The following is a 10,688-nucleotide window of genomic DNA, read 5'->3' as shown; positions in this document are numbered from 1 at the left end:
TAAAAAAATTTCCATAAGTGTGTAGAATTCTTTTGGTTAAATCTGTATATTACTAGATAATAATAGTTTTTTAACTTCATGAAATTATTTTATGTAACACCTCCATTATTTATTTTCTAAATAGAGCTTGTGTGATTTGTGATTTGTTTGTCAATCAAAATCTCTCAAACACATCACAATTTCACAGCTGTCTTTAAAAAAAAAATCATTTCTACTTGGCCTAATTTCATCATTTTAATCTATATGATGCCTGTAACCCAAAACATGATGTTTCATTTACTCTCCTTATGTGGGTCAATCCAGGATCAAATTATGTTTTTGCTGTAATCAAACTGTTTTAGAGTCAAATCAGTTGATTTGATCCACACATTCGAATATGATTGCTGAGTCCTCATTTGCAGAAAAAAAAAAACATGGTGACTAAAACTACAAATGTGAAATCATCCTTAATTTATCATGCAGCTGCACCATGAATATCAGTGATTATAAAAATCACCCAAAGGTAGGAGTATTTATTGTTCATATTCAAATTTCTGTGTTTACAAATGCAAAAACAAAGGAGTAATATAGGGAAATATTTTCCTTAAGCTCTGTGTTGCAACTTCAATCTATACATGTCAATTATATTTTTGCCATTTAGTTTCTCCTGTTCTGTAAAGATGCCATCAGTGCCTGGGGGACAGTCTTGCTGACTGTCAACAAAGGTTGCTGCCTGTTCATGGTTGTTAAGGGCTGAGTGCTCTGGTAGACCATCATACTCAGTCCACCTTAAAAGCTCCTCATTTTGGTCCATTAATTGCTGGGACAATTTTAGGGTAAAATACTGTATGTGTGTTATAGGTTTACAGGAGCCTCTGCTTATTTTGCCACTTCCTTAGAGTGTTTAGCATTTCCCTGTGAGCTACTGTATGTGCCATTATCATGTTTAGGTGCACGGTTGCTGCTTTGTGTGCATTGTGCATGTTATTCATCATGCTTTTAATGAATTCCAGATTTCCTTTAAAGCAAACCATAAGTTGTCTATAACCATGAACAATGATTTGAGTTGCAGCCTCATAAAGTGAAGAGTTGTTAGAAGTCCAGATCTGACCCATCTTTCATAGTGTGGCGTGGGCGGGGCGGCGGCTGATGACCAGCATGCCTTGCGGGGATGTCGGTGTGTTCACCATGATGGGGAAGGGTGTTTGGGTTAGTGGCCTCGGCCCCGTTTTGTGTGTGTGGGGGTGGGTGACGTGTGAAATGTGCTCTGGTTCAGGCTGAAGCTGAATTGGATGTAGGTTCCTGAGTGAAGGTGCTGCTCATGCCATACCTGCTGTGTGCCTAATAAAGTACTCCCAGCCATTGCATTGGGCAGCAAATAAGCTCACTCGTCTCTCCAGCATTCTTTCCGGCGATAAAACGCTACATTGGTGTCAGAAGTGGGATGGAGAGTAACGGGTTGGAGCGCACTACGGAGGACCTACTCAAAATCCAAGCGGGCCGCCGAGTAGCAGAGCAACTACTCCGAAAGAAGCGCTTTCCTGACGGCGCTAAAGCGAGCACACCACGGCAACCAACGCGGAGCGGCGAGGTGAAAATCCTGGCGCTGGATCTCGGGGCGGAGGCAGGCGCTGCGCAAACGCCGGAGCAAGATACAGCTCCGTGCATCGTTAGCCGGCAAGGCGACCTGCCGCTGCGCGAGGCCGAGCGCGCTGAGCCCATATTGGCTTAAGGAAAGTTTGACCAAAACTCCATCAACACATTCAGTTCAACACACGAGGAGAGCGGCTGCTCGACCACTGTTACACTTCCTTCCGGAATGCGTACAAAGCCCTCCCCCGCGCCCCTTTCGGCCAATCAGATCATCGCTCTATTCTGCTTCTGCCTGCCTATAGGCAGAAGCTGAAACAGGAAGCTCCAACCCTAAGGGCGGTGCACTGTTGGTCGGACCAATCAGATTCGATGTTACAGGACTGTTTTGATCACGTGGACTGGGAAATGTTTCGAATGGCTGCAGACAGCATTGATGAATACGCAGACTCAGTCCGTGGATTAATCAGGAAATGTGTAGATGACGTTGTTCCATCCAAAACAGTAAAAATTTATCCAAACCAGAAACCATGGATAAACAGTGATGTTCGCATGGCACTGGCAGCACGGAACTCTGCCTTTGCCTCTGCTAACACATTGGAATATAAACACGCCACCTATCAACTTCGGAAGACTATTAAGTCTGCGAAACGCGAGTACAGGGACAAAGTGGAACAACAATTTGATGATCCTAGAATAATGTGGCAGGGACTGAATACAATTATGGACTTCAGAGAGAAAACCAGCACACCGCAGACCACGGCCTCTATGTGTGAGGATCTAAACGTATTTTACGCTAGATTCGACACAGGAAACAACACGAGACTGCCCAGCGAACGCATCATGGATGACGTCAGTGCGCACAGGGTGTCTGAAGAGGATGTAAGGAAGTGCTTCAGACAGGTAAAAGCACGCAAAGCCGCTGGTCCTGACGGAATTCCCGGCCGTGTCCTTAAATCATGCGCGGCTCAGCTGGCTGGAGTGTTAATGAACATCTTCAACCTCTCCCTCTCTCTGTCTGTAGTCCCAGCCTGCTTCAAGATGGCCACCATCGTCCCTGTACCCAAATCCTCCACCATCACATCCCTGAACGACTGGCGACCAGTAGCCCTGACCCCCATCGTGAGCAAATGCTTCAAAAGGCTGGTCAGGAACTTCATCTGCTCTGCGCTGCCGGACTCACTGGACCCTCTACAATTTGCATACCGCCACAACAGGTCCACTGATGACGCCATAGCCCTGACTCTACATACTGCCCTCACCCACCTGGAGAAGAAAGATACGTATGTGAGAATGCTGCTAGTAGATTATAGCTCTGCATTCAACACCATCGTTCCCTCAAAGCTAGACAGGAAACTACAAGATCTAGGATTGAGCAGATCTCTCTGCAGCTGGGTTCTCAACTTCCTGTCCGACAGACGCCAGATGGTCAGACTGGGCAGTATCACCTCATCCCCCGTCACAATGAACACGGGTGCTCCACAAGGGTGTGTACTGAGCCCTCTACTGTACTCACTCTACACATACGACTGCACGGCCACTAGCAGCTCCAACATCGTTGTAAAGTTTGCGGACGACACAACAGTGGTGGGTCTTATCACCAACGGTGATGAGACGGCATACATGGATGAGGTCAGTGCCCTGACACATTGGTGCCAGGAGAATCATCTCTCCCTCAATGTCGGAAAGACCAAAGAGTTGATAGTGGACTTCCGGAGGTGTAGGGGTGCACATTCCCCCATCATCATCAACGGCGCTGCTGTGGAGAGAGTGAGCAGCTTCCGCTTCCTGGGTGTCCAAATAGCAGAGGATCTCACATGGTCAGTTCATACTGACAAAACAGTAAAGAAGGCGCAGCAGCGACTCTTCTTTCTCAGGAGACTAAAAAGATTTGGCATGAGCCCCGCATACTTAGGTCCTTCTACCGCTGTGCCATCGAGAGCATCCTCACTGGATCCATCACGACCTGGTACGGCAACAGCACCGCCTACAACCGCAAAGCTCTGCAGAGAGTGGTGCGGTGTTCCGAAAGGATAATTGGAGGTGAGCTTCCCTCCCTCCAGGACATCTACAGGAAGCGGTGCCTGAGGAAAGCGAGGAGGATCATCAAAGACTCCAGTCACCCCAGTAACCACCTATTTAAACTGCTCCCGTCAGGCAGGAGGTATGGAAGCATCCGGTCCCGAACCAGCAGGCTGAGGGACAGCTTCTATCATCAGGCCATCAGACTACTGAACACTGACCAATAGGTCTCCACTTGTCACTTTACAGTCACTAAGCCACTTTATGCACTCCACACTGCACATAATTGCCTTTTTGCACAACATTCATTGCGGACATTCCTTATACATTATACACAAGTAAACACTCCCACAATCGTGTGTGTATGTGTATATACATGTATGCATATGTGTGTATGTGCATATGTAGATATATGTATATATATGTATGTGTATATATATACATAGACGTGTATATGTGTGTATATTCTGTATGTGTATATGTGTATACTTATGCTGACTTTTTTTTTTTTTTTGTTCTGGTGCTCTGTAGCATCAACCCAACGGCAAAAGTTTAAAGAGAAGGTGACTTGAGTGTGAGGGGTCCAAAGTGATATTCTGAGCCCTTTTCTTCACTGGATATATACAGTTCTTGCAGCGTGGGCAGGGGAGTGCCAATTCTTTCAGCAGTCCGAACCGTCCTTTGTAGTCTTCTGATGTCTGCTCTTGTAGCTAAGCCAAACCAGACAGTTATTGAAGTGCACAGGACAGATTCAATGATGGCGAGTAGAACTGTGTAAGCAGCTACTGTGGCAGGTTGAACTTTTTCAGCTGGCGAAGCAAATACAACCTCTGACGGGCCTTTTTAACAATGGAGTCAATATGAATTGTCCACTTCAAGTCCTGAGAGATGCCCAGGAACCGGAATTACTCCACTGCTATCACAGTGCTGCTCATGATGGTGAGTGGGGGAAGTGCAGATGGGTTTCTCCTGAAGTCCCAGATCATCTCCACTGTTTTGAGCATGTTTAGCTCCACGTTGTTTTGATTGCACCAGACAGCCAGCTGCTCAACCCCGCCTTTTGTATGCAGACTCATCACCGTCCTTGATGAGGCCGATGATTGTAGTGTCATCTGCAAATTTCAGGAGCTTGGGGTCTTTTGAGGTGCAGTCATTGGTATAGAGAGAGAAGAGCAGTGGGGAGAGAACGCATCCCTGAGGGTCTCCAGTATTGGTGGTGTGGCTTTTGGACATGAATTTCCCCAGTCTCACAAGCTGCTGCCTGTCTGTCAGAAAGCTGGTAATCCAGTGACAGATAGAGCTAGGAATAGAGAGCTAGGTTAGGTTGGTCTAAAGCAGTGCTGGGATGATCGTATTAAATGCAGATGAAAAGTCTATGAACGAGGCCCTTGCATAGGCCCCTGGTTTGTCTAGATGATGAAGGATAAAGTGCAGTCCCATACTGACTGCATCATCAGACCTGTTTGCTCTATAAGCAAACTGCAGGGGGTCCAGTAAGGGTCCATTGAGGTCCTTCAGATAGGCCAATACCAGTCTTTTAAATGACTTCATGACCACAGATGTTAGGGCAACTCGTCTGTGGTCATTAGGTCCTGTAATTTTAGTTTGGGGGGGATAATTGTGGAACGTTTAAAGCACGATGGGACTTTACATTAGTTCAGTGATCTGTCGAGGAAGTTCCCTCCAACCAGTGTCTCCACTCCTTTAGAGCAAGCTTTACCGCCAGCAGCTCCCAATCTCCTATGTCATAATTTTCTTATCTTGTATCAACCATCATTCAAGGATGATAAGCTACACCCCTGTTCTTACTTCTCCCATCATCTTACCCTCGCAGAAAGAAATTATGACCTAGGAGGTTGGGAGCTGTTGGCGGTAAAGCTTGCTCTAGAGGGGTGAAGACACTGGTTGGAGGGACCTACTTCCCCACTCTTATTCTGGAATGACCACAAAACTTAGAGTAGCTCAAATCATCGAAGAGGCTCAACGCTTGTCAGGCAAGGTGGAGTCCACTCTTCTCACGTTTTAACGTCACGCTCTCGTATCGTCCTGGCTCCAGAAACGCCAAACCTGACGCCCTGTCCAGACAGTTCTCCACACCTCAACAACCGACGCTGATTAAGTTAATCCTGCCTTGTAGCAGCCGCACTCCTGGATGTCGAAAGGCAGGTTAGGAGGGCATTCATTAATAAACCAGGCCATAGCAACGCTTCCCCCGATTGTCTCTTCATTCCGGCCTTTGTCATCAAGTGTTGAAATAGGGACATAGCTCTCGGGTTGCCTGCAACCCTGGGGAAGCCCGCACCCTATACCTACTCCAGCAACGATTCTGGCAACCTTTTATAAAAAAAAAATGTTCTGGGGTTTGTGGCAGCCTGTGACACCTGTGCTAGGAGTAAGTCCAGCAATAAACCCCCTGCAGGCCTTCTGCGACCGTTTCCTGTTCCCCGGCCTTGGTCACATATTGCCCTGGATTTTGTTACTGGCCTCCTCAACTCTGACAGCAACACTTGCATCGTGACCGTAGTAGATCGCTTCTCTGCCCATGTCAACCCCTTGCCTAATCTTCCGTCAGCCAAAGAAACGGCTGAATTGATGATCATCCACGTGTTCCATGTGCTATGGGCTTCCGTATGGGTTCTCAGCTTCTGTTTCTTCTGTTTTGCCGCCTCATTCATTCATGCTCGAGCACACCTTCGCCTCATCTCATTCAACACTCTTCTCTATATAACTCTCCCTCAAACAGCCAGTTCTCGCCAAATTATTGTGTGCTCATAGCCCAGTGTCTCGTGCACTTTTGCCCAAGTAAGATTTCTGTTTTTCACGTTGTCAAACCTTTTTGCCTTCAAGGATTATGTTCGCCTCTCGGAATAAACTTGTTTGCTACACTGACTGATGTACCGGCTTTGATCTTCTGCTTCCGTTTTCAACCTGTCTAAATCCCCAGGATTATATTCATTTGGACTACAGGTGTTTGCTTTCAAAGTTTGATCGTCAGTGCCTCTGTTTACAACCTGACTTCCTTTCGCGGCTGCTCTCATTCTGTGTGTTGGAAACTGCTAACACTCTGTGCTTTTTGATCTTGCGCTCTGTACTCGGATCTGCATAACCTCTGCCCACAGCCGCTTTCAATCTGCTTTGCCGTCCATTCGTAACTTTATCTTGATTATTCTGTATTTTGCTCAATTTCTTCTTTTTTTTTGCTTCCAGCAAAAACATTAAACTCAATCTGATCTGTTGTGTCTGTTTTTGGGTGCCCAACACAGGAAACCTCGTGACAAATAGTCTGAAACAGAATCTGTGTATGCTTAATCAATATTCAGTAGTGTTTGTCTGTCACATAAGATTGCACATATAAATTAAACAAGCATGAAGGAGATTTGTACATAAATGTCTAACAAAATTTTATCAAATTAAAAATGGTGGTGGTATTTTCTTACTTTTTCTAACTAACTAGAAGTTATATAGGGCTGCTATATTTCACATACTGACTCCAAAATCCATTGTTATAAACGATTTTTACATTTATTATAGAGGTGAACCGTTTGATCACTGTTTAATTGGCAGTGATATAAATGATTTTCATCCAAGCACAGATGCTTCCAATTGACACAACATAAAAACATTTTTGTGAATTTACATTAACTAAAAGTCCGCACATTAAAAGCCACCAATCTGCCATGTTTCTCTAAAATCTGTGAGTAAATTAATCTTATACCACGCATTATACATGCTTACACAAGTTTAAAAGTCTGTGAGTGCAAATTAGTTGAAAATAGCATGCATTAGAAGCCCTGTGTGTCTCACATGCCTGTATGCTCGCAGCCACTCAACCCACACGCTCTAGTGATGTGTCGTTCATGAATGATTTGTTCTTTTTGAACGAATCTTTAACGTGACTTAGAAGAACGAGTAGTCTTGGATGGTGATTCGTTCATGTTCTACTTGATTACAAATCAAGATGGTGCCGGTGAGGTCGGCTCCGACCACCTTTTCTTAGTTTTTGTTTTTTAAGTTAGTTTTCAGCGTTTTTAAATTGGCAAAATCACCACCATTGAGTGCATTAGGTATGATAGAGACACTCTTGTTTCTATTGGTATACAATGTACTCACAATTCGACGTTTTTAATTCCGGATCCGAGCTGGCCGAGTGAGATCCTGAGGGAGAACAATGGACGCAACGTGAAGTGGCAGCATCGAGGGAAACGAGCCGGCGTCAGGAACAGGCTGAGAGCCCGTGCACACCGCACGCCGCTGCCTAGCATCCTGCTCGCCAACGTCCAATTACTGGAAAACAAGCATGGCGACCTTGGGGCCAGAATAAATTTCCAAAGAGACATTCAGGACTGCAATCTCCTCTGCTTCACTGAGACATGGCTGAACCCAGCGGTGCCGGACCACACCATCCAGCCGGCCGAGTTCTTCTCGGTTTACCGCATGGACAGGATACGGGAGTCGGGAAAGTCAAGGGGAGGCGGCGTGTGTTTAATGGTGAACAGCTGGTGCAACAGTGCGAGCGTTGTTCCTCTCACACGCTCCTGCACACCAAATCTGGAACTACTGTCCATCATGTGTCGTCCTTTTTATCTACCTCGGGAGTTCTCACACGCTCCTCTCACACGCTCCTGCACACCAAATCTGGAACTACTGTCCATCATGTGTCGTCCTTTTTATCTATCATCGGGAGTTCACAACCTTCCTGAAGGAGATTGGGAATCTGGAGAACTGGTGCCAGAGGAAAAATCTCCTCCTGAAGTCAGCAAGAAAAAGGAGCTGATAGTGGACTTCAGCACTAAGCAGGAGAGGAACTACAAGACCCCCATCATCAACAAGAGATCCAGAAAATATGATTATATAACCCCAATATTATCATCCCTGCACTGGCTACCTGTTCAGTTTAGAATTAATAACAAAATAGTATTACTTACTTACAAGGCTTTAAATGGTTTAGCTACCACATACCTAACCAGTCTTCTGATACGCTATAATCCACCACGCTCCTTAAGATCACAAAACTCTGGACTTCTTGTAATTCCCAGAATTTCAAAATCTACAAAAGGGGGTAGGGCTTTTTCATATTTAGCTCCAAAACTTTGGAATAGCCTTCCAGACAGTGTTCGGGGCTCAGACGCAGTTTCCCAGTTTAAAAGTAGACTCAAGACGCATCTCTTTAATCTAGCATACGCGTAACTCATCCCATAACTTCATACTTCAGTACATCTATCCTGAATGGCAACTACGCTAATTCTCTCCATCTGTTCTGTACTTTTCTACCCATCCCGAGGCATCTGGAGATTGTACCAGCTTCAGTAGACAAAGGCCAACCCTGCGAGGATCCTGAGGCATCCAGAGAAGGACCACCTCCCTCTGGATTCTGCCTTATTATGGTTGGAGCTACACATCCTGCTCCTGTGCTCCCAGTGATCCAGATCCCATCTGCCCTCTGCACCTACTGACTCATCCCTATGTTGAACTGGACTTCATGTTAATTTAAAGAATTTCTGTTATATTGTACTTTCAGCTGCATAACACACATGGTGTTATATCATTTCTATCTGTTATCACCCAAATGAGGATGGGTTCCCTGTTGAGTCTGGTTCCTCTCAAGGTTTCTTCCTATTGCCATTTCAGGGAGTTTTTCCTTGCCACTGTCGCCGTCACCCTTGTCTTGCTCATCAGAGAAATTTCATTCATTCATCTCATTATTATCTAGACACATTTTTCTCACACATACACAATTTATTATTATTATTATTATTATTATTATTATTATTATTTTATTATATATATATATATATTTTTTTTTTATTATTATTATTATTAACTATTATTTTTTAATGAATTTCTTTAATTTTTGTGAAGCTGCTTTGAGACAATGACCATTGTTAAAAGCGCTATATAAATAAAATTGAATTGAAAAATTGAATTGAGACAGTGGAGAACTTCAAATACCTCGGTGTTCACATCACACAGGACCTGTCATGGTCCTGTCACATCAACACCGTTGTGAAAAAGGCCCGACAGCGTCTTTACCACCTCAGACGCTTGAGAGACTTCTGACTGCCCTCCAAGGTGCTCAGGAACTTTTACTCCTGCACCATAGAGAGCATCCTGACAGGAAACATCTCAACCTGGTTCGGGAACAGCACCATGCAGGACAGACGAGCTCTACAGAGGGTGGTGCGATCAGCTGAGCGCATCATCCGCACCGAGCTCCCTGACCTGTACTCAATCTACAGCAAGCTGTGCTGGAACAAGGCCAGGAAGATTGTGAAGGACCTCAGCCACCCCAGCAATGGACTGTTCTCTCTGTTGAGGTCAGCAAAGCGATTCCGCTCCCTGAAGACCAACTCAGAGAGACTGAGGAGGAGCTTCTTCCCGCAGGCGATACGGTCTCTTAATCAGTACACCACACAGTACTGATCCATTTTGCACATTCACACACATTGTTTTTGCACTCACTGTGGACATTCTGGACATTCACTTACACTGATGGCCACTGCACAACTACACATTCGTGGACATTAGTTAAGTTAAATTATCACAAGTCACTTATAAATATGTTACTTCAAGTATATTTGCACACCCCCTGGACACTAATTTTTCTTAGTTAAATTTACCTTCTGTTTTCCTTTTCATATTTATTTTTCTATTTCATAGTCTTTTATTTTAAGGTCACGGGCAGTTGTCTAAAGCATTTCACTGCATATCGTACTTTGTATGACTGTGTATGTGACAAATAAAATTTTAATTTGAACTTGAATTTAATGGACGCACATGCGCAAATCATCGCAAAACCTGGGTTTTGTACAGGAAACAGAATTAAGCGGGGCTTCCTCAATGACTATTCTAGTCCAAGTCGTTCGTTCTTTTGTCACATGACTCCCATAGACACTATGCAGTGCAGTAGACAGGAAACATAGTTGAACAATTGCTTCTCAATGACTCTTCTATCCCGAGTCGTTCGTTCTTTTGTCACGTGACCTACATAGAAGCTATGCAGTGCAATAGATTCAATTCAATTCAATTTTATTTATATAGTGCTTTTAATATATGACTGTGCGGAGACAATGGTCATTGTCTCAAAGCAGCTTCACAAA

Source organism: Clarias gariepinus, chromosome 4 (genome assembly GCF_024256425.1).
Source record: "Clarias gariepinus isolate MV-2021 ecotype Netherlands chromosome 4, CGAR_prim_01v2, whole genome shotgun sequence".
NCBI classification, from domain to species: Eukaryota; Metazoa; Chordata; class Actinopteri; order Siluriformes; family Clariidae; genus Clarias; species Clarias gariepinus.
Note: the sequence above shows the minus strand (reverse complement) of the source record.